This window comes from Halichoerus grypus, chromosome 6 (genome assembly GCF_964656455.1).
Source record: "Halichoerus grypus chromosome 6, mHalGry1.hap1.1, whole genome shotgun sequence".
NCBI classification, from domain to species: domain Eukaryota; kingdom Metazoa; phylum Chordata; class Mammalia; order Carnivora; family Phocidae; genus Halichoerus; species Halichoerus grypus.
The window spans coordinates 101,500,168-101,525,981 of record NC_135717.1 but is presented as its reverse complement, the minus strand read 5'-3'; the positions used below and the strand labels follow the sequence as shown (position 1 = coordinate 101,525,981).

Here is a 25,814-nt window from a genome sequence, read left to right as displayed (position 1 = left end):
AGCAGGCTGGGAGAGAAACAGACCCTGGCTGCTGCAGTCAGGAGGGAGCCACAGTTGCAGAGAAGGGCAAGAGACAGACTAACACATAGGGGAGGGCACAAGGAAAACAAATCCCCATAGCTATTAGCTTGGAAAGTGAGAGGGGCTGAATTTCATGAGTTCTTGCAATCAGCGGAGCTTACAGCCTGGAGTTTTAAAAGTCAGTGTGTTTGGCTCAGGGAGAGCCCAGAGGACATTGGGATTGCTCTTGGAGAAAAGGCAGGCAAAGAGCCCACAGACATATAGCATGGAAACAGCGATCTAAAGAGCACCAAGGGCACACAGTAGGGAGGTTAGTTGCTCATCTCTGAGCATGTCCCAAAGAGGCAGCCTTCAGAGAGAGAGCCCCAGAAACAAAGGAACTGGCAGGCACCATTTCCCTCCCTCACCCAATATAAACTCACAGACACCTGCAGGATCCAGCTCAGGGCTTATACTCACCACCTAACATGCTTACACCAAGCTTCCTCAACCCCCTTGCTCCAGGGTGGAACCGCTGCTACCAGTCACCCTTGCCTCACTCCCAGCGCAGCAGGAACCCTCCTTCAGACAACCGGCCCATACCCCTGCTCATACCAGAGGTGGTGACAGGTCTCATTTCACAAGCAGACCAGAACACACCTACTTAAAAAACATGCCATATTCAGCCCAGGGACAAAACACTGCCCACAAGAGGCAAAGAGAGCCTCTAGAGACAACTGGCCTGAAGGATAAAGTGGTCAGGACACAACAGAAGAGTGCATGCAGCATACATTGAAGATACTCCCAGAGGCACCAGGCATGGGGAATAGGGGAAACTACACTGCAGGGCACTATAGGACCTCTTCTTCATAAAGCCATTAACAACAAGAGACATGGCTAACAATCCTAACACAAAAACAGGTAGAGACTTAGACAAAATAAGAAGACAGAGGAATTTATCCCAAATGAAAGGATAGGACAAGGCCACCACCAGAGATCTAAGCGACATAAATGTAAGTAACATGCCTGATAGAGAATTTAAAGCAATGATCATAAGGATACTAACTAGACTTGAGAAAAGACTAGAGAACATCAGTGCGTCCATTAACACAGAGATAAGGAATAAAGTAGCAGAGATAAAGGGCTGAATAAACAAAATGAGAAAAACACTTGACGGAAGGAAGAGATGGATGGAAGAAGCAGAGGAACGAACTGATGACTTAGAAGACAGAGTAATGGAAAGTAATCAAGCTGAACAAAAGAGAGAAATAAGAATTATGCAAAATGAGAATAAACTTAGGGAACTCAGTGACTCGATCAAAAGTAAGAGCATTCATATTACAGGTATCCCAGAAGAGAGAAAAGGGGGCAGAAAGTTTATTTGAATAAATAACGCTGAAAAATTTCCCAATCTGGGGAAGGAAACAGATATCCAGATCCAGGAGGCATAGAAAACTCCCAACAAAACCAAAAAAGCAAATCCACATCAACACATATTGTAATTAAAATGCCAAAATATGGTAATAAAGAGAAAATATTAAAAGCAGCAAGGCAAAAGAAGACAGTTACATATAAGGGAAACCCCATAAGGTTATCAGCAAATTTTTCAGCAGAAATTTTCCAAGCCAGAAAGAAGTGGCATGCTATATTTAAAGTACTCAAAGGGAAAAACCTGCAGCCAAGAAAACTCTATCCAGCAAGGCTATCATTCAGAATAGAAAGAGGGATAGAGAGTTTCCCAGACAAACATAAATGAAAAAAAAGTTCATGACCACAAAACCAGCCCTGCAAGAAATATTAAAGGGGACTCTTTGAGTTGAAAGCAAAGCTCAAAAATGACAGTGTAAAGGCAGAGAACACAAAATTTGTAAAAAGGAATACTTCTGTAAAAAATCAGTCAAGGAACTCATAAAATTAAAGGATGTAAAATATGACAACATATTACCTAAAATGTGGGGAGGAGAAGAGTAAAGAATGTGTTCAAACTTAACGAACTTAAAATAGACTGCTATATGCCGAAGATGTTATATGCAAACCTAATGGTAACCACAAATCAAAAACCACTAATAAGTATGCAAAGAATAAACAGAAAGAAATCCAAATATATCACTAAAGAAAACCAGCAAACTATGAAAGAGAGAAAGACAAGAAGGGATTGGAGAAAATCTTCAGAAACAACCAAAAAACAAGTAAAATGGCTACAAATACATATCTATCAATAATTAGTTTGAATGTAAATGGAGTACATGCTCCAACCAAAAGATACAGAGTGACAGAATGGATTTAAAAAAAAAAAAAAAGGCCCATCTAGATGCTGCCTACAAGAGACTCATTTTAGACCTAAAGACATGTGCAAACTGAAAGTGAGGGGATGGAGAAACATGTACCATGCAAATGCATATCAAAAAAAGACAGAGTGGCAATACTTATATCAGACAAAACAGACATTAAAAGAACAATTATAACAGGAGACAAAGAAGGACACCATACAATAATAAAAGGGACTATCCAACAAGAAGATATAACAATTGTAAATATTTATGCACCCAATATGGGAGCACCTAAGTACATAAAACAGTTAATAACAAACATAAAGGAATTAATTGATAATAATACAATAATAGTAGGGGACCTTAACACCCCACTTACATCAATGTACAGATCACCTAAACAGAAAATCAACAAGGAAAGAATGGCTTTGAATGACACCCTGGACCAGAAGCATTTAACAGATATATTCAGAACATTCCATCCAAAAACAGCAGAACACAGATTCTTTCCAAGTACACATGGAACATTTTCCAGAAAAGATCACATATTGAACCACAAAACAAGCCTCAACAATTTCAAAGAGATCAAGGTCATACCATGCATCTTTTCTAACCACAATATTATGAAACTAGAAGTCAACCACAAGAAAAAAATCTGAAAAGACCACAAATACATGGAGGTTAAAGAACATGCTACTACATAATGAATGGGTCAACCAGGAAATAAAAGAAGAAATAAAAAAGTACATGGAAACAAATGAGAGTAAAACACAACAGTCCAAAAACGTTTGGGATGCAGCAAAAGCAGTTCTAAGAGGGAAGTTTATAGTAATACAGGCCTACCTCAAGATGCAAGAAAAATCTCAAATCAACAACCTAACCTTTCACCTAAAGGAGCTAGAAAAAGAACAACAAACAACCTAAAGCCAGCAGAGGAAAGGAAATAATAAAGTTTAGAGTAGAAATAAATGATATAAAAACTAAAAAATAAATAGAACAGATCAATGGAAGCCAGGGCAGTCTTTTTTAAAAACATCAATAAAACTGATAAACTTCTATCCAGACTTATCAAGAAAAAAAGAGAAAGGACCAAAAAATAAATAAATAAAAATAAATAAAATCACAAATGAGAGACGAGAAATAACAAGCAACCCCACAGAAATATAAACAATTTTAGAAAATAGTATGAAAAACTACATACCAACATAAATTCCAAAAAAAATACAACCTACCCAAACTGAAACAGGAAGAAATAGACAATTTGAACAGACTGATTATCAGCAAAGAAATTGAGTCAGTAATCAAAAAACTCTCAACAAACAAAAGTCAAGGATCAGATGGTTTCATGGGTGAATTGGACCAAACACTTAAAGAAGACTTAATACCTATTCTTCTCAAACTGTTTCAAAAAATGCAAGAGGAAGGACAACTTCCAAATTCATTCTATGAGGCCAGCATTACCCTGATACCAAAACCAGATAAAGACAACCCAAAAAAAGAACTATAGGCCAATATTCCTGATGAATATAAATGCAAAAATCCTCAATAAAATACTAGCAAAACAAATCTAACAATACATTAAAAAAATCATTCCCCATGATCAAGTGGGATTTATTCCTGGTTCGCAAGGGTGGTTCAATATTTGCAAATCAATCAACATAATTAATACATCACATCAGTAAGAGAAAGAATAAGAACCACATGATCCTTCCAATAGATGCAGAAAAAGCATCTGACAAAGTACAACATCCATTCATAATATAAGCGCTCAACAAAGTAGGTTTAGAGGGAATATACCTCAACATAATAAAGGCCATACATGAAAAACCCACAGCTAACATCACCCTTAATAGGGAAAAACTGAGAGCTTTTCCCCTAAGGTCAGGAACAAGACAAGGAGGTCTACTCTCACCACTTCTATTCAACATAGTACTGGAGGTCCTGGCCACAGCAATCAGACAACAAAAAGAAATAAAAGGCATCAAAATCATTAAGAAAAATGTTAAACTGTCACTGTCTGCAGATGACATGATATTATATACAGAACACCTGGAAGACTTCACCAAAAAACTGCTAGAACTGATAAACAAATTCAGTAAAGTCTCAGGATTCAAAATCAATGTACAGAAATTTTTGCATTTCTATACACCAGAAATGAAGCAACAGAAAGAGAAATTAAGAAAACAATCCCATTTACAACTGCACCAAAAATAATAAAATACTGAGGAATAAACCTAACCAAAGAGTTAAAAGACCTGTACTTTAAAAACTACAAAACACTGATGAAAAGAAATGAAGATGACACCAAATAATGGAAAGACATTCCATCCTCGTGGATTGGAAGAACAAATATTGTTAAAACGTCTATACTGATGTGGAGATGTTGGGGTTCAGAGCTGATGGCCAAGAAAGAATTCTTGAGACATCTCTGGTGCAAAAAGGTGGTTTTATTAAAGCACAGGGACAGGACCCAAGGGCAGAAAAGAGTTGTCCCTGGATTGTGAGAAGCAACTGATTATACTTTGGAGTTGGGGGAAGTAAATACAAAGGGAAGTTTACAAATAGATTTTCATCTGCTAAAGACTCATAGGATCCTGGAGGCCTACCTATTGTCAAGCTAAGGTTGTTTTTCCCATGAGCAAAGCATTAACATTAAGATTGGGAGTTCCTGGGGATACCTGGGTGGCTCAGTGGGTTAGCGTCTGCCTTCAGCTCAGGTCATGATCCCAGCATCCTGGGATCGAGTCCCTCATCGGGCTCCCTGCTCAGCAGGGAGCCTGCTTCTCCCTCTGCCTGCCGTTCCCCCTGCTTGTGCTCACTCTCTCTCTCTCTGACATACAAATAAATAAAATCTTTAAAAAAAAAAAGATTGGGAGATCCTGGAGGAAAGTTACACTCTGCCAGCCTCAAGTATTTGTCAATAGGCTGCAGGTTATAAGTAAATTTAATTTTATCTGCATTTCAGTTTTTGACCTTTGTTCTCCATATCATATACTACCTAAAGCAATCTACACATTTAATGCAGTCCCTATCAAAATACCAAAAGCATTTTTCACAGAACTACAACAAACAATCCTAAAATTTCTATGGAATCTCAAAACCCCAAATAGCCAAAGTGATCTTGAAAAAGAAAAGCAAAGCTAGAGACATCACAATTCCAGACTTCAAGTTATCTTACAAAGCTGTAGCGATCAAGACAGTATGGTACTGGCACAAAAACAGACACATAGATCAATGGAACAGAAAGGAAAACCCAGAAATGGATTCCTAACTATATGATCAATTCATCTTCGACAAAGTAGGAAAGAATATCCAATGGGAAAATGACAGCCTCTTCAACAAATGGTTTTGGGAAAACTGCAAAAGAATGAAACTGGACCACTTTATTACACCATACACACAAATAAATTCAAAATGGATTAAAGACCTAAAGGTGAGACAGGAAACAATAAAAACCCTCGGTCCAATTTGAAACATGAAATTAACCATCACAAGTCCATCCCTAGTCAACTTAGTACCTGTATACATCTCCTTAAACCACACTTAATCTCCAAATAAAGACAATAACAAGGTCTTAATTATGACTAAGATGATACAACTATCCTGTGTATACCTGGAAACATACTAACCTCTTCCCCAGAAGAGGAGAAGTCCTTGAATTAGGTTTACTCTTCTTGATACCTCAAATTTTATATACTATGATGGAAAAGTAACACTACTTAAAATACTATGTATACACTCAATGCATCTTATGCTACATGATAAGGAAATGAGAGGAAAAAAAACAAAGATATTTTACATATGTAGCCATACATATGTGTGCATACATACACACAATCATATTCATAACAATTGAAAGGAAATACTCATGACTATTATAGATTTTGTTTCTGTAACTGGTCACATGGTTATAGCTGGTATTTAGAACTACCTTCTTCCACTACCCATTCTGAATTTCTTTTGTCTTCAGCAAGCAATTCAGCTGGTCATGACTCTTTGATGGGCTGACTCAAACCTTCATTCCTGAGGGTCTAGGCCATCAGCAGTCCTCCCTGAAATGGCTTATTTTAGTTTTCCATTGACCTTAATCAGAGGGCACGGTAATACTAAGACGCCCTAAGGGATCTCCTGTATTTCAGACATACTTTTCTTTACCTCCATTGTGAAGTAGGAGTCCAATTTCTCCCTTGGTAGTCAGGATCAGTCATCCCGGCCAGTAGTGGCTTTGCCTGTTGATTCAGTGGCATGAGGAGTCCAAACCGGCAGTGCAGCCGTCTGAACTTCCAGTTCAATGGAATCGTTGTGTCTCCTGGTAAAAGCGTTCCTCCCTTTGGAACTCTGTCTAGGCCAGCACAGCATAAAGTCATGGAAATAGGCACTAAAAATTTTGCTCATGGGTCAGTAGGAGTCATAGTGAATGGAGTCACTTCCATTCCCACCCCTTGATTCCTGAACCTATTACGAATCCTGGCTATGGGAGAAACTGGATACTAATTATGAGCATATACAACCTTCTTAAGAACCTCGCCCCAGTGCTGCAAGAAATTGACACACCTAGCTGGCACTGTAACTTAAGTCTTCAAAAGGCTATTCCAACATTCTATCAAGCCAGTTGCTTCAGGATGGTAGGGAACATAAGACCAATGAATTCCACAAGCTGTAATTCTTTTGCTCTGAAATAAGTTTCTTGATCAGAAGCAAGGCTGTAAGGAATACCATAATGGTGGATAAGGCATTCTGTAAGCCCACAGATTGGTAGTTTTGGCAGAAGCATTGCATGTAGGGAAGGCAAATCCATACCTAGAGTAAGTGTCTCTTCCAGTAACAACAAATCACTGCCACTTCCATGATGGTGGCCCTCCAATATAATCCACCTGCCTCTAGTTAGCTAGCTAATCACCCCAGGGAATGGGTCATATAAGGAATTCAGTGTTACTCTCTGCTGATGACAGATTGGGCACTCAGCATTGGCTGTAACCACACAGGTCTTGATGAGTGAAAGTCTATATTGCTGAGCCCATGTGTAAACTCCATCCCTGCCCGCACGGCCATTTTTATGCATGAGCTCACTGGACAATAACAGGGTTGGCTGGGGAAAGAGGCTGACTGGTATCCACAAAATAGGTCATCTTATTCCCTTGATTATTAAAATCCTCTTCTGCCGAGGTCATTCTTTGGTAAGCATTTACACGGAACACAAACATCTTCACATTTTTTGTCCAGAGAGGTCTATCTACATACCTCTTCCCCAAATTTCCTTGTCACCAGTTTTTCAATCATGTTCCTCCCAAGTCCCTGACCATCCAGCCAACTCATTGGTCATAACCCATGAAATAATACAATCATCCATCTGGCCACTTCTCCTTCCAAGCAAAGTGAACAACCAGGTGCACTGCCTAAAGTTCTCCCCACTGAAAGGATTGGCCTTCACCACTGTCCTTGAGGGATACCCCAAAGAGGGGCCACAGGGCTGCAGCTGCCCACTTTCAGGTGGTACCAGCATATCATGAAGAACCATCTGTAAACCACATCTGAGTCTTTTCTTCCTGTCAATTAACCTTAGGGAACTTCCCATGAAGCCATAGGTGCAGTCTCAGAAAAAGGAAGATGCTAGCAGAGCAGGGACTATGGGAATTTGAGCCCCTTCTTCTTGCAACGCATTGTGTCTTCAGGGCCTGCTCAGGCCTGATTAGATACATAGTGCTTCCATTTGACAATGGAGTACTGCTATGCATGCCCAACTTTATGGCCCGGTGGGTCAGATAACCACCCACTTAGTACTGGGTAGCTCAGGTCACATAGTAACTTGGTGGCCCACAGTTAAGCAGAATCTAAGACCCAGCAGCAAACCAACAGCTATTTCTTTATAAAGGCATAGTTATCTGCAGAGAAGGGCAGGCTTTGGTCTAAATCCTAAGGATCTGCACTATGATTTACCTATCGGGGCCTGCCAAAGGCTCTAAATAGCATCCCTGTCTACCACTGACACTTGAAACACCATTGAATCTCTAGATCATATGACCCTAGCAACAGAGCAGCTTGCACAGAAACCTGAACCTATTGCAGATTAAATGTTCCGGGTCTCACTGAAAACTCATTTTTTGAGTCACTCAGTAAATGGGCCAGAGTAACACACCCAAATGAGGAATGCATTTAAGGGTTCAATATCTCCAGCTTCATCAGGGTCTTCCCACATGCCCCTATATCAAATTTCAGAAACCCATTCCTTCCCAATTTATGTCCTCACTACAATTTATTAGTTTATATTACTCTCATCTACTCGACTGTGAGATTCTTGAAGACCAAGTAACATTTATTTCTGTATCCTCCAGTGGCTAGTACAGGTACCTAAAATATAGTCAGGGCTCAATAAACATTTCTACTGAACTGAATTTTGCTTCTCAACACATCCCCCTTGTCCATTATTTTAACTTTTATAAATTCAGTTTTGACAGTTGTTAAATCCATGTTTATGCATTTATCAAAAGTCTTAATCTGCTAATTGTGCCCTTTAACAGAAACAGACATGTTTACCAAGGGAAACACATAAAGGACTCTTTTGCTCATTTTTTTCCAAGATGATATAAAGCTTGTTCTAATCGCTAATTTTAATTTCTTCTTGAAATGAAAGTACCACTATCATCAAGATCATTTTTTTCATCTGATCCTGACTTTAGTATCAATCACCTATAATTTTTTCACTTCCAATACTTAGTAATTGAGAAAAAAATTATCTATGAAAGACTGGTAATGCATAGAGATTCTAATTCTTCCAGAAAAACATAATATATGTTAATGAAAAAAATAATCCTCATGTCTGAAGCACACTTAAATTGAGTATATCCCTGACAAACCTGAATCCTTATGAGCAATATTTGAAGGACTTTCCCTCTTCACCATTTTAGCTAAAAATCCAAGGCTTTCCCATAGGGCAATCTAAGTACTACCAACATTTTTTATATGCCACATTGTAAGAATCCTACAGAAATGTCAACTGATGCTACTTCTCTATGAGTAAATATATAATCAAGTCCAAAAAAGGCTAGCTATTGGGTGATGGCACTGACATTAGTTAAGTTTTATTTACTAAGTTCATTCAACTGCACATAAGTATTTCTTTAATTCTATATAGATGTTTTTGGTTGGTATTTTTATATTTTATATTAACTAGACACCACAGAAGAATTAGCTATACTTCTAGAAACCCACTCTATCACCTTCAACAACTTTATGGTGAGCCTTCAGCAGCAATATACACTACCCAAACATGGCATATCTGTCTGGTGATAAGTAAATAAATACCTAGCCCAAAACTACACAATTCAAATATAATAAGAGGAATAAGAGAAAATAGAGAGATGCAGCTTGGAAATACCTAACCTGACACCCCTTTGTGAAAAAATGAGTAATACATATATACATACCCAGGGGTACCTGGGTAGTGTGGTTGGTTAAGTGTCTGACTCTTGGTTCTGGCTCAGGTCATGATCTCAGGGTCATGAGAGTAAGCCCCACGTTGGGCTCTGGACTCAGCACAGAGTCTGCTTCAAGATCCTCTCTCCCTCTTCCTCTGCCCCTCCCCTCCATGCTCGTGCTCTCTCTCTCAAATAAAGAAATAAATCTGTAAGTCAAAGATCTCATTTTCATTCACCCAATAATTATTTAATGAAAACCAACTACATGCTACTGAAGAATATAATGATCAATAAAGCCACTGTCTTAGATTAAGAAAGAAAATATCAATAGATAATGTAAACTACAATAAAGTTTAAAAGTGTTGAGATCTCATGCCCATCCCCATGCTTTCATCTCCTCCGATGCCTTGGATCCTTCTTCAGAATGTCTTATCTATCAGCTCCCCTTATTCATCATTCATTTTCCCTTCTGTTCATTAACTCGATAAATATTAACTAGCACCTTTGATGTTCAAGACCCCTGCTAGGTGCTAAAGATATAATGGTAAGCAAAACTGGTCCTTTCCTCATTGTACTTACAGTCTGGCAAAGAGAGAGAAATAAGCTGTAAAAAAATATGCAACCACATAGGTGTTGCAAAGACTGAGGGGAAAAAGGAATCTGAACTTCTCTGCAAGGTCAGGTAAGGTTTCCTAATAAATAGAAGGCTTGAGTACTTGCCTCCGAAGCCAGAATGAGTAGGAGGCACTTCCAGTTAAATATGGAGCACTGAGCATCCATGTTTACTACCATTCTCTTCTAAAATGCCACTGAAATGACAGATGCATGAATAGGCAATTCACAGAATTACCCACGTGATCAATAAATATGTGGAAAAATCTAGTCAATCTCACTAGTAATCAGGGACAGAGATATGTTAGTGACAATGAGATTTATACCCATCAGATTAGCAAAAAATACAAAAGTAATTAGTAGTAATTAGACTAGTAATCTTACTAGTCAATCTCACTAGTAATCAGGGACAGAGGTATGTTAGTGACAATGAGATTTATACCCATCAGATTAGCAAAAAATACAAAAGTAATTATACCAATTATTGGCAAGGATGAAGAACCACTCTCAGATATTAATAGTGAGAGCAAAATGGGAACAATGGCTTTAGAGAATAATTTAGTAGTATCTAACTTGAAGATGTTCTTACCATAAGAACCAGCAAATGCTACGGCAGACCCTAGAAAAATTCCTTCATTGCCATGTTGAAGTCCATTTAGAGAGATGAAATTAATAATTAGTAAAAAGCCATTCAAATGATAAAGCGGTGTAAATGAAAAAACTAGTGTCATATGTATCGACATGGATAAATTTCATAAACGTTTTACTGAGTAAATAAAGGAGATAGGAGCAAAATACATAAAATATTTAACAAAAATATTTAATAAAAAAATTTCATAGACCCACTACCTCACATAATAAACAATAGTTAACTCAAAATGGATCAATGACGTAAGTACAACAACTAAAACTATAAAACTCTTAGAAGAAAACATAAGGGCAAATCTTCATGACCTTCATTTGGCAATGGATTCTTAGATATGACACCAAAAGCACAGGCGACAAAAGAAAAACTCACTAAATTGAATTTAATCAAAATTTAAAACTTCTGTGTATCAAAGGGCATTATCCAGAAACGGAAAACAGGGACTCCTGGGTGGCTCAGTTGGTTAAGCATCTGCCTTCGGCTCAGGTCATGATCTCAAGGTCCTGGGATAGAGCCCAGCATCGGGCTCCCTGCTCAGCAGGGAGTCTGCTTCTCCCTCTCCCTCTCTCTGCCCCCCTCCCCTGCCTGTTCTCTCTCAAATAAATAAATAAAATCTTTAAAAAAAAATCTACAGAATGGGAGAAAACATTAGCAAATCATACACCTAATAAGGGTCTAGTATCCAGAATATATAAAGAATTCTTAAAACTCAACAACAAAAAGACAAGCAACCCAATTTTAAAATTAGTAAAAGAACTGGATAAACACCTCTTCAAGAAAGATATAAAAATAACCAAAAACACTTAAAACATTGCTTAATATCATCATTAGGGAAATACAAATCAAAACAATGAGGCAGCAGTTCACATCCACTAGAATGGCTATAACCAAAAAAAAAAAAAAAAAAGGAAAATACCAAGTGCTGATGAAGATGTGGAAAAACTGGAATCCTCATACATTGCTGGTAGGAATATAATATCTACAACCACTTGGGAAAATAGCTTAGCAATTTCTCAAAATGGTAAACACAGAATTACCACATTAACCAGAAATTCTACTCCTACATATATGCCCAAGAAAACTGAATACAAGTACACAAACAAATACTGGTACACAAATGTTCATAGCAGCACTATTCACTATTGTGAATAGTTATACACTTTAAAATGATTAATTCTACGTTATGTGAGTTTCACCTCAATAAAAAAAAATAAAATAACCAAAAAGAAGTGTTTAAAAAAATGTTTGAAAGTGTCCAGTGCAGTACCTGCTACATTACAGATACTTAAAAACAGCGGCTATTATTGCCTCTATTATATATTTCTCTATATATCACAATATATCATTGCAGTAATTGGTCCATAAACACAGGTAGTCACTATATTTGTGATACTGACATAACTGCCTCAATTCCAGGATCTTAACCTCTAAAATTTACTTTCTTAGTACAACTTTGTATCCTTCTATTAATAGTAGGCTATCATTCCCACTGAACCTGCCATTCACATCTATTGAAACTTCTAGTATCCCAACCCCTCTTTCTCAGTCTATCAATAACTCCTCCTTTGTAATGCCCAACTTAGTTACTACGTAAAGCTTTTGTCTTGATGTCTTCCTTGATCGCTCTTTGTCCTTCTAAATACCTGTTTCTTTTCCATATGTCTAACGTGGTATGTTAGACACCAGTAAATACACTCAATAGGTGATAGACAAACCAACCCACAGGCCAATTTTTGGGCTTCCTCAATTGAGACTAACCAATCTGAGGAACAGAAAGAAAAAAGAATGAAGAAAAATGAACAGATCCTCAGAGACCTGTGGGAACCCATCACGCATGCCAACATATGCACTACGGGCAGTCCCAGAAGAAGGGGGAGAGAAAGGGGCAGAAAGAATATTTGAAGAAATAATGGCCAAAAACTTCCCAAAGTGTACTTCCCAAAGTGTACTTCCCAAAATACACACACACACACACACACACACGTCACCAACAGATGGATTCTGAAACATTTTATAAAGTGGGAAAAAAGTATATGCTGATTAAAGAATCAGATCCCAGGCTTACGATTCCCGATCCACCACTTGAACAACCTGCTGAATTATTTTGATCAGATGAAAGTAACTATGATGATAATATCCATGGCCCTTCTATGTGGGAGGAAAAAATCTCCAAAAATTTCATGTATGTGTTGTCTCACTTGTTCATAAGATTTTTTACTCTGAAGTAGAACTTTTGATTTTGTAGGAATCACACAAAGTATTCTGTAGGAATCACATGATAAAACATTTTGCAATCTGACTAGATTCTAAGTGGTCAGAGGACTTCTCATCAGTCATATGGAAATCACTTTTTATGTTCATGACTGTGACACTGAGAATAACCTTGCGGCACTACTTTCTTCTCCTGTTGATAACAGGAGAAGCAAGATCATTAACACCTAACTTTGGAACTACAGAAAATAAACTCAAAGCATCAATGAAGATAAAGTCTCCTACAAAAGATTCTTGCAACAAAAAGTACCACACGAGTACCCTTAACCAATCTGACTGGAGGAAAAAAAATCAAATAAACTAAATAAGCAAGAGATATTTTACAACACCAGTCACTTTAAGCAGAAGCTAGTCTTAAAAAGAAATTAATAAAATGTACCTCTTCTGCATAACAGACAAAAGAAACCTAAAATACCTAAATGCCTCATGAAAACCATCAGCAGTTAATAAACACTTTTTTCCCATTCTGCAGAAAATAAAATAAATACCCATTTCAATTTGTCTTGTGATTCATGGCAAGTATCCCATTTAATGCCATTCAGGTATTATAGGCTTATTTTCAATTTTTCATACCTAATTTGGGCAAACTGTGAATAAAGGTTGTCTTTATCAAATTCATAATTAAAATAATGATCCTTACTCTCACTTTTAACCATCTTGTATTGATGTAGCTTTTTAGTATTATTCATGCAAGCCCCTGTCTATCACTGAAGCACAGGCAGAGATTAATGGATCTTGCATAATACTGCAACACTGTCTACTACAACTGTAGAAGTTCTGAATTCTCGTAATACAGAAGTCAAGCATCTTGAAATGATCATGCAGACCCTCTCCTACCACAGGATGGACACAACATAAAAGGTGATTTGGCTGGTCTCTCCATTATCTAGGCCTACTTTTGGTAGGAGATGCACACGGTCAATGAACACAAGGCTGGCAAAGGGAAAAGAACGTTGTCTCTGAATACCAGGAAAAAGTGATTTCACACTTCACAAAATAGTGGTTACTTCATTCATATACTTAGTCTATATGACTCTATGTTTGGACTGCATTATGTAAATACCGAAATGTACATATCCTTCTAAGGAAAACAGCTTTATGAGAATTATTATATGCTGCATCTTAAAGTGAGTAGCATCATCTCTATTCTTCATCTATTAAACCTGTAATTTAAAAAAATGCTTTCCATTTCAAAATTTTACAAATTGTGATATCCCTTGCTAGTAACATTAAATGTATCCCTAATTCTTTTTTTTTAAACATTTATTTATTTATTTGAGAGAGAGAGAGAGAGCATGAGTGGGGAAGAGAGGCAGAGGGAGAGGGAGAAGCAGACTCCCCACTGAGCAGGGAGTCCGACGTGGGACTCGATCCCAGGACTCTGGGATCATGACGTGAGCTGAAGGCAGACGCTTAACCGACCAAGCCACCCAGGTACCCGTAATGTATCCCTAATTTTTTAATAGGATTCTATGGCATATAGCTAACAAAAGTCTTTGTACCACTTTTTGAGGATCTGACAGAGAAGGAAAGGAGGTACAGGTAAAGAAATGTCTAAATTTAAAATTTAAAAACATAAAAAGACATAAATTTGGGTAAACTTTTTAGAAGTGACTGATACTGTCTCATGGTGAATTATTAATTTGTTTAATTAGTTTATTTTAAGCATCAAAATTAAGACAGATTCAGAATAAACACAATATATACAAAAAGCTTACAAGAACTTAGTGTTGGTAGTCTATGAATAAAACAAGATTCAGGAAGACCTGTGATCAAACCCCAGCTCTACCACTTACTATTAATGCAACCTTGGGTAAGTTTGCTCACTTGTCTGAGACTCAATTTCCCTGGCTATGAAATGGGAAAAATACTACCTACCTCAAAAAGTACTGGTTGGAATTCAATAAAACAACATAGAGTCTCTGCATGATGCTAGACTCAAAGACTACTATAATTTTTATCAAAAGTAGAATGTGAGTAGTATTTCACATGACACAAAATGCATCAGGAATTCTATCTAGATCACTGGCAACAAAATAACAATGTTGGTGGAAAAATCATTTAATTATTTTAGACTCTAAACCTATAAAAGAAATGGTTTGAACTAGACATGACTTTCTAAAATTCTAGAATTCTACCTTAAAGTGATGCCCAGAAATTTTGCTCCAAAATTTATTACAATAAATAACCCAGAGGAAAAATTCTAAGAACATCAAATGAAACAGGCAGTGTATATTAAGAATCTGAAAAAATTTCATGCACTTTGAGTAATAACCACATTTTTAAAAATCGATTAAAAGAATCTTACCAGAGTTGTGTACAAAAAGATGTTTCATGTTAATTCTAATTGGGAAAACTTAACTATCTTAACTATAAATCAAGAACTTACAAATCAAGTTCTCAAAAAATTCATGACATAGTAAGCACTTATAATGCTGAGTGTAAAGGGAAAAATATAAAACAATATTTACAGTTCTATTTTTTAAATGTTTGTAAAATAAAAAGACTGAAAGAAAAGCCAGCAAAATATTAGCAGAGGTTATCTCATATTAACAGAAATGGGTTAGCTTTTTTCCATTGGATTATTTCCCAATTTTCTTCCATACAACTATGATTTACACAATGAAAAAAAAAAATACAATAGTCATATTAAAAAAAAAAAAAAAACTCTCAGCAAACTAGAAGCTAAGAAAACTTCCCCAAGCTGATGAAAACTGTTTATAAAAAACCTACAGCTAATTATTTAATGGTAAAAGACTGCATGCCTTACCCACCAAGATGAAAAACAAGGCAAGGATGCCTGCTCTTACATGCCCTATTCAACAGCATACTGGAGGTCCTAGCCAGTGCAGTCAGACAGGAAAATTAAATACAGCTGACCCTTGAACAACTCAAGGGTTAGGGGTGCCAACCCCCTCATGTCAAAAATCTGCATATAACTTCTGATCGAATGATAATTTTAATTATAAATTATATAGTTCAATAAACCTAAATTTTAAAGGACATAGGACATGCCCTTTTGAAAAATACACATCAGATTAAATGAGCTAAACCCATCTCACTGGGTTTGGGGATAGGGGAGACTGAGGAAACCAAAATATCCTTAGAAATACTGCAAATCAAAAAAACCAACTTATCATCAAGATTTATCAGTAAGAAGAAACAGACACTGATAAAAGAATTAATCTAAAGAGAGTTGCCTTTTTCATTAAGTTCTGGTTGTTTGGACAGAAAGTAACAAAATCTGATGAGCTTACAAGAAAGACCAAAAGTCACAAGGAACAGGCTTATCTGATAAAGGAGCACTGTGATTATGAGCCAGAATTTGGAAACAAGTTACCTAACACTCCCCTTCCAATTTACTAATGTCAATACTCTCACCCAGTCCAATGCACTGCCACCCCAAATTCTATTAAGAGAAATATAATAGGAGGGGGGAAAGATGGCGGAGGAGTAGGGGACCCTATTTCAACTGGTCCCCGGAATTGAGCTGGATATCTACCAGACCACTCTGAGCACCCACGAAACCAGCCTGAGATGTAAGAAGATCTGGATCTCTACAAACAGAATATCACAGGCGGTTGGTTTTGAGGTAGGAAGGGGAGAGCCGTGATTCCGCGGGCAGATATCGGAGGATAAATGGCAGCGGGAGGGTGCGTGGATGTGGGGATCCTACACCGCCAGTGAGTGACAGCCTCGCGCGCTGCGGAGGGGCACAGACTCACAGACCGGTAGCATCGGGAAAGGACTTTAGGGCAGCCCCTGGGGTGGAGGACCAGACCGGCAGGGTCGCGCGCACGCAAACCACAGCTGCCTGGACAGAAACCCGGAGCGACGGTCGCGCCCACGTGAACTGCAGCCTCCGAGATGGAAACCTGGTGTGCCGGGGTCGTGCCGGTGAACTGCAACCTCCGGGGTGGAAACCCCGAGCAGCGGGGTCGCGCACACGCGAACTGCAGTCCCCGGGACAGGACCCCAAGCGGCAGAGTCGCGTGCCTGCGCGCGAACTGGGAGCGGCTGGTGGTTTTAGAAGCACAAAGGGCAGAGACTGTGCCCTGACCTGGAGGCAGGACTGGGAGCGCTGCGGAGGGGCGCACAACCCAGGACGCTGCAGTTTATAGCAGCACGGACAGAAATGGAGATGGTGTGGCCTGGAGGGCTCACTGAAGAACAGACTGCGGTCTCTCTGCTCTGAGGCAGAGGGTTGGAAACGGTCTCTTCTGCTCTGACTCGCGGAAGAGACGCGGAAAGCCGCCAGGGAAAGGCGCCAGAGAACAAAAGCCCCAAAGACTGATTCCCACTGAGCCCATCCCCCACCACAGGGGCGCAGGGCAACTCCGCCCAAACAGGGTTGCCTGGGTAACAGCGCGGCAGGCCCCTCCCGCAGAAGACAGGCTGGGAAAACAAGAGGCCAGCAACCCTAAGGTCCCAAGAAAACAGGTGCATCTTGCTTGGGTTCTGGTCAATAATTTGGACTCTATACATTCCCTCAAACACCCATCAACAGAATGACTAGGAGGAGGAGCCCCCAAAACAGAAAAGACTCAGAGATTATGACTTATGCTGCAGATTTACAAATGGATGCAGATATAACCAAGATGTCGGAGATGGAATTCAGGCTAGCAATTGTGAAGACAATGGCTAGAATGGAGAAATCAATTAATGGCAACATAGAGTCTCTAAGGGCAGAAATGAAAGCTGAATTGGCAGAACTTAAAAATGCTATCAATGAGATCCAATCCAATCTAGATAATCTAACAGCTAGGGTAACTGAGACAGAAGAGAGAATAAGCGATCTGGAAGACAGTATAATAGATAAAAAGGGAAAAGAGGAGGCCAGGGAAAAACAACTCAGAATCCATGAAAATAGAATCAGAGAAATCAAGTGACACCATGAGGCGTTCCAATGTCAGAATCATTGGAATCCCGGAGGGAGTGGAGAGAGAGAGAGGGCTAGAAGATATATTTGAGCAAATCGTAGCTGAGAACTTCCCTAATCTGGGGAATGAAACAAACATTCGAGTCCTAGAGGCAGAGAGGACCCCTCCTAAGATCAAGGAAAACAGGCCAACACCCCGGCATGTAATAGTAAAACTTGCAAATCTTAGAACCAAGGAAACCATCTTAAGGGCAGTTAGGGGGAAGAGGTTCCTTACGTACAGAGGGAGGAACATCAGAATAACGTCAGACCTATCCACAGAGACCTGGCAAGCCAGAAAGGCCTGGCAAGACATATTCAGGGTACTAAATGGGAAGAACATGCAGCCAAGAATACTTTATCCGGCAAGGCTTTCATTTAGAATGGATGGAGAGATGCAGAGCTTCCACGACCGGCAGAAGTTGAAAGAATATGTGACCACTAAGCCGGCCCTGCAAGAAATATTAAGGGGGGTTCTATAAAAGGAGAAAGACCCCAAGAGTGATCTACAACAGAAATTTACAGGGACAATCTATAAAAACAACGTCTTCACAGGCAACATGATGACAATTAATTCATATCTTTCAATAATCATTCTCAACGTGAATGGCCTAAACGCTCCCATAAAACAGCACAGGGTTGCAGATTGGATAAAAAGACAGGACCCATCCATATGCTGTCTACAAAAGACTCATTTTGAACCTAAAGATACATCCAGACTGAAAGTGAAGGGATGGAGATCTATCTTCCATGCCAGCGGACCTCAAAAGAAAGCTGGGGTAGGAATTCTTATATCAGACAAATTAGATTTTAAACTAAAGTCTGTAATAAGAGACACAGAAGGACACTATATCATTCTTAAAGGGTCTATCCAACAAGAAGATCTAACAATTTTAAATATCTATGCCCCCAACATGGGAGCAGCCATCTACATAAGCCAACTGTTAACCAAAATAAAGAGTCATATTGATAACAATATGTTAATTGTAGGAGACCTCAATACTCCACTCTCAGCAATGGACAGATCATCTAAGCAGAAAATCAACAAGGAAACAAGAGCTTTGAATGACACACTGGACAAGATGGACCTCATAGATATTTACAGAACATTCCACCCTAAAACAACAGAATACTCATTCTTCTCGAGCGCACATGGAACTTTCTCCAGAATAGACCATATACTGGGTCACAAATCAGGTCTCAACCGATACCAAAAGATTGAGATTATTCCCTGCATATTCTCAGACCACAATGCTCTAAAACTGGAACTCAATCACAAGAAAAAATTCGGCAGAAATTCAAACACTTGGAAGCTAAAGACCACTCTGCTCAAGAATGTTTGGGTCAACCAAGAAATCAAAGAAGAACTTAAACAATTCATGGAAATCAATGAGAATGAAAACACATCGGTCCAAAACCTATGGGATACTGCAAAGGCAGTCCTAAGGGGGAAATAAATAGCCATCCAAGCCTCACTCAAAAAAATAGAAAAATCCCGAATTCACCAACTAACTCTACACCTTAAAGAACTAGAGAAAAAGCAACAAACGACGCCTAAGCCATGCATTAGAAGAGAAATAATTAAAATTAGAGCAGAAATCAATGAATTAAAACCAGAAACACAGTAGATCAGATCAATGAAACTAGAAGTTGGTTCTTTGAAAGAATTAATAAGATTGATAAACCATTGGCCAGACTTATCCAAAAGAAGAGAGAAAGGACCCAAATTAATAAAATTATGAATGAAAGGGGAGAGATCACGATTAACACCAAGGAAATAGAAAACAATTATTAGAAATTATTATCAACAACTATATGCCAATAAACTGAGCAATCTGGATGAAATGGATGCCTTCCTGGAAACCTATAAGCTGCCAAGACTGAAACAGGAAGAAATTGACAACCTGAATAGGCCAATAACCAGTAAAAAGATTGAAGCAATGATCAAAAACCTCCCAAAAAACAAGAGTCCAGGACCTGATGGATTCCCTGGGGAATTCTACCAAACATTCAAAGAAGAAATAATACCTATTCTACTGAAGCTGTTTCAAAAAATAGAAACAGAAGGAAAGCTTCCAGACTCATTCTATGAGGCCAGCATTACCTTAATCCCCAAACCAGGCAAAGACCCCATCAAAAAGGATAATTTCAGACCGATATCCCTGATGAATATGGATTCCAAAATCCTCAACAAAATCCTAGCTAATAGGATCCAACAATACATTAAAAGGATCATCCACCACGACCAAGTGGGATTTATCCCCGGGATGCAAGGGTGGTTCAACATTTGCAAATCAATCAATGTGATAGAACACATTAATAAGAGGAGGGAGAAGAACCATATGGTCCTCTCAATTGATGCAGAAAAACCATGTGACAAAATACAACATCCTTTCCTGATTAAAACTCTCCAGAGTATAGGAATAGAGGGAACATTCCTCAAGCTCATAAAATCCATCTATGAAAAACCCACAGCAAATATCATCCTCAATGGGGAAAAGCTGAGAGCCTTTCCCTTAAGATCAGGAACACGTCAAGGGTGCCCACTCTCACCACTGTTGTTCAACATAGTACTAGAAGTCCTAGCAACAGCAATCAGACAACAAAAAGAAATAAAAGGTATTCAAATTGGCAAAGAAGAAGTCAAACTCTCTCTTTTCACAGACGACATGATACTTTATGTGGAAAACCCAAAAGACTCCCCCCCCAAATTACTAGAACTCATCCAGCAATTCAGTAATGTGGCAGGATACAAAATCAATGCACAGAAATCAGTTGCTTTCTTATACACTAACAACGCAACTGTTGAAAGAGAAATTAAAGAAATGATTCCATTTACAATAGCACCAAAAACCATAAGATACCTCGGAATAAACCTAACCAAAGAGGTAAAGGATCTATACTCTAGGAACTACAAAACGCTCATGAAAGAAATTGAAGAAGACACAAAAAGATGGAAAAATATTCCATGCTCATGGATCGGAAGAATAAACATTGTCAAAATGTCTATGCGACCCAGAGCAATCTATACCTTCAATGCCATCCCGATCAAAATTCCAATGACATTTTTCAAAGTGCTGGAACAAACAATCCTAAAATTTGTATGGAATCAGAAAAGACCCCGAATCGCCAAGGAGATGTTGAAAAAGAAAAACAAAGCTGGGGGCATCACGTTGCCCTATTTCAAGCTATATTACAAAGCAGTGATCACCAAGACAGCATGGTACTGGCACAAAAACAGACATACAGACCAATGGAACAGAATAGAGAGCCCAGATATGGATCCTCAACTCTATGGTCAAAAAATCTTTGACAAAGCAGGAAAAAACATGCAATGGAAAAAAGACAGTCTCTTCAATAAATGGTGCTGGGAAAATTGGACAGCCACATGCAGAAGAATGAAACTCGACCATTCTCTAACACCACTCACAAAGATAAACTCAAAGTGGATGAAAGACCTCAATGTGAGACAAGAATCCATCCAAATCCTAGAGGAGAACATAGGCAGTAACCTCTTTGACATCGGCCACAGCAACTTCTTTCAAGATACATCTCCAAAAGCTCAAAAATGAACTTTTGGGACTTCATCAAGATAAAAAGCTTCTGCACAGCAAAGGAAACAGTCAACAAAACAAAGAGGCAACCCACAGAATGGGAGAAGATATTTGCAAATGACACTACAGATAAAGGGCTGGTATCCAAAATCTATAAAGAACTTCTCAAACTCAACACCCAAAAAACAAATAATCAAGTCAAAAAGTGGGCAGAAGAGATGAACAGACACTTCTCTGAAGAAGACATACAAATGGCTAACAGACACATGAAAAAATGTTCATCATCATTAGCCATCAGGGAAATCCAAATCAAAACCACACTGAGATACCACCTTACACCAATTAGAATGGCAAAAATGGACAGGGAAAGAAACAACAAATGTTGGAGAGGTTGTGGAGAAAGGGGAACCCTCTTACACTGTTGGTGGGAATGCAAGTTGGTACAGCCACTTTGGAAAACAGTGTGGAGCTTCCTCAAAAATTTAAAAATAGAGCTACCCTATGACCCAGCAATTGCACTACTGGGTATTTACCCCAAAGACACAGATGTAGTGAAAAGAAGGGCCATATGCACCCCAATGTTCATAGCAGCAATGTCCACAATAGCCAAACTGTGGAAAGAGCCGAGATGCCCTTCAACAGATGAATGGATAAAGAAGATGTGGTCCATATATACAATGGAATATTACTCAGCCATCAGAAAAGATGAATACCCAACTTTTACATCAACATGGATGGGACTGGAGGAGATTATGCTAAGTGAAATAAGTCAAGCAGAGAAAGTCAATTATCATATGGTTTCACTTATTTGTGGAACATAAGGAATAACATGGAGGACATTAAGAGAAGGAAGGGAAAAATGGGCGGGGGGAATCGGAGGGAGAGATGAACCATGAGAGACTATGGACCTGAGAAACAAAGAGGGTTCTAGAGGGGAGGGGGGAGGGGGGATTGGTTAGCCCGGTGATGGGTATTAAGGAGGGCACGTACTGCATGGAGCACTGGGTGTTATACGAAAACAATGGATCGTGGATCACTACATCAAAAACTAATGATGTACTGTATGGCGACTAACATAACATAATAAAATTAAAAAAAAAAAGAAATGACAGAAAAAAAAAAGAAATATAATAAACCTTCAAACAGCTTTATTTATAACAATCCTACATACTTTAAAAATCATACATCTACAGCGAGGGGTACAAGATAAAAATGCCTCTTACTAGGCAAATTCCTATTTAACCACTTAACCTCCAGATCAGCTAATTCCTTTTCCTTTTTACTGTCACCAAAAAAAATATTAAATAAGTGCTGTCCCTCTGTGATGACTCTGCAGTTTCTTTTTGACTGGTATTAAGTATTAAGATGATTACAAAAAGCTCTAAGAAGTTTTGAGCTTATGACTCCAATAAGAAGATACATTTTTCCATGTCATAAAAGAGGTAAATTGTAACTTCCATCACTGTTTATGTTTATTCCATTTGGCTTATACTGTTGCTAGGATACCAATTCATAGTAAGATTTCCAAGCCCACGGAACAACTTTCCTAGCCAGCCAACTTTGTAACCAGGGCGATTGTGGACCACATAATTTTCTGGCTCACCAGCACCACAAAGGTGCTCTCTCCCTGGCATCCCCCGTTCTCCATTCACCTAACAGGTACAGTAAGCATCGCCAATTCCTTCACTGCAACAGAAATTGTAGCACAGGGCAAATAGGATGATTAGAAGCATAGAGCTCTCTGATGTCAGAGAACAAAATGAATCTATTGTCACTCCCTGTTCTCCCACCCAGCTAAATATTCTGGGTATTTTGCCTTAAACCGTAAGGTGAAATGTTAGCCCACTCCAATCACTCCACCAAGGAACATGCAAACACTACTCCCAAAAGCCATCACCCAACTACCGCCCGGATAAATATTTGGAGAGGAAGGTGGCATCAGTATCTGTACAGTTCGGAAAAGGAAGGGAAGGAAAGGAGTCGGAATTCTTAAGGGGCCGCTGAGTCACCTACAGCTGTGGCCAGGACTTCACCCTCCAGGAAATCAGGCTCTGCCCCAACTCCCACCACGGAAGCAAGTGAGAGAAGCAGCAGCAACATCATCCTACCAAAAAAACATCCAGCACTGCTTTTAATAGTGTTACCACTCCTTAAAGTGAAGCCAGAAATAGGTTTCACGTCCAAAGCTTTCCACCACAGTACACACCATGGGCAGACGGAAGAAACATCTTTATTGTGGGGAAGGGGGCGCACTTAGAGGGATGAAGGATGCCTCACCACTTGGAAAGTTACTGGCTCCGGCCTTAATCCCAAAACGCCACTTGTATTGCAACATGTGGCCGAGGGTAACTACAAAAGAAATGTGGCTGACGGACGTTGCAGACGGACGTTACGCCGGTGTACAAAGCAAAGTAGAGGGGGAAACATAAATCAGGCGCCATCGGTGAAAACCCGGCAAGGATCTAAGTCTCCGTTCGGTGGGAGGTTCGGTGACACAATAATCACGTGTACTTGTCCGTAGACGTTCGGAAATACTCGATTCTGGAACGTGCAGGGGCCGAAACCAGCCGGCAGAGCAAGTACCGGTCGGCACCAGCGGCCGGGTTAGCGCGGTGCCGTCCCAGCCCGAGGCGGGTCACGCCTCCGACTCCCGGTCCCGGCGACCTCCGGGGGCGAGGCCGGAGCCGGCGCGAGGCGGAAGCCTGGCCGCGCTCCCCGCCCGCGCCCAGGCCGCCTCGGGGCGTACCGCCGGCCTCGCGCGGCCCCGGCCCCCAGACCCAGGCCCGGAAGGCGAGCGTCCATTTACCTGCTCCCCGCTCTGGCTGCCGCCGCTGCCGCCGCCGCGCCGCTCACCCACGCTGCCAGGTGAGCCACCCAGCACACGGCCCCTCACGCGCACAGCCGGGGCACGACCCCAAACCCGTGGGGGGGGGGGGGCCCGCGACCCCAGCCACACAAGTTGGGCTAGCCCACGCACCACCCGGCTTCGAACACCTCTGCCCCCGGAAGTTGATTTCCTCCAAAGCCCGCCCAAAGCTGCGGCTGTCACTCAACGCCCTCACGTGCGTCACGTGGCCCGAGCTGAGAGGGGGGCCCCATCTTCAGAGCCACGCCTCCAATGGCTTTGACTAGTCCACGGGGGTTGCCTTCTGAAAAGGGATGACGCAGGAGCTACCTCCTGTTAGTTATAAGTTGTCGTTCCTCGTGAGTGACAGGCCCAGTTTCGATGCCTAATGCATGCAAATAAAACCATCCCCAAAATGATACTCCCATCTGGGATTCTGTAGGATTGTCCCTGAGAAGAGCCATGCCTGATCTTTTCACCACTTCCAGGCAGAGTTCAGTAAAAACGAATTTAGCCAAATGCCTGACAGTAAGTACTCAAGAAACAGTTGACTGGACAACTATTCCATTTCATCTTCGCGTATCTGAACTCTCAAGCGCGGGAATGCACCTAAGCCCAGACCCTCTCCAGACCATAGGACATCAGTCAAAGACTGCTCAAGAATATTTTTGTACTTCGCCCCAACTCCAGATCATAGCAATTTATACATGCCATCTCTGTTTCAGAGAGAGTTTATTTTCAGCTGCCAAGCCACCCACTTTTTGCCAAGCCTTCAGTCAAATAATGTCTCCTGAAGAAAAAGAAAAGAGAATGACATAACTATCAGGGTTTTATTTGAAAGGAAGCATGATTATATAGTTTTTTTTGTCCATTTCAAAGTGTCAGTAACTGTTAAACAGTCAAATAGCTGGTCACCTGTTAAAGATTCTTCCATCTTTGACAGGGGAGGGATTTGAGGACCGTTCATTTAACAATTTTTTATTAAATGTATACTTGGCCTGCTGGCAATGAGAAAATGGACTGGATACATTCAAGATGTTTGCCTTCAAGGAGTTTACAGTCTAGTGAGAGTGAGAAAGACAGACAAGTAATCTGGGAACATTGAGCATAAGTCTCTGGAATATTCCCACCATCATATAACAGGCATTCTTTAACATTTTGGATGTTATTTTTCTCATCTTTCCACTGAACAAAATTGGTTCAAGCCTTTAATAATCTCTGCTGTGTACTGAATGTGGAAAACGTCAGCAAGTAATCCTAACAATTCTCCAGTTAGTACAGGC

The 25,814-nt window shown here is 39.9% G+C and overlaps 1 protein-coding gene across 9 annotated transcripts in view; it reads right to left on the bottom strand.

The window, feature by feature from the left end:
- CCDC91 (coiled-coil domain containing 91) overlaps nucleotides 1-24,720 on the bottom strand; it is a 360,167-nt gene extending 335,447 nt beyond the window's left edge. For 4 of the 9 annotated variants that reach the window (XM_078075820.1, XM_078075821.1, XM_078075818.1 and 1 more), the window contains exon 1: nucleotides 24,493-24,719. The gene's annotated coding sequence lies outside the window, so the exon portion shown is untranslated. Of the gene's footprint in view, nucleotides 1-24,492 lie in introns of all 9 variants that reach the window. The other 5 variants (XM_078075819.1, XM_078075824.1, XM_078075817.1 and 2 more) reach the window with 3 other exon arrangements.
- Nucleotides 24,721-25,814: the final 1,094 nt, after the last annotated feature.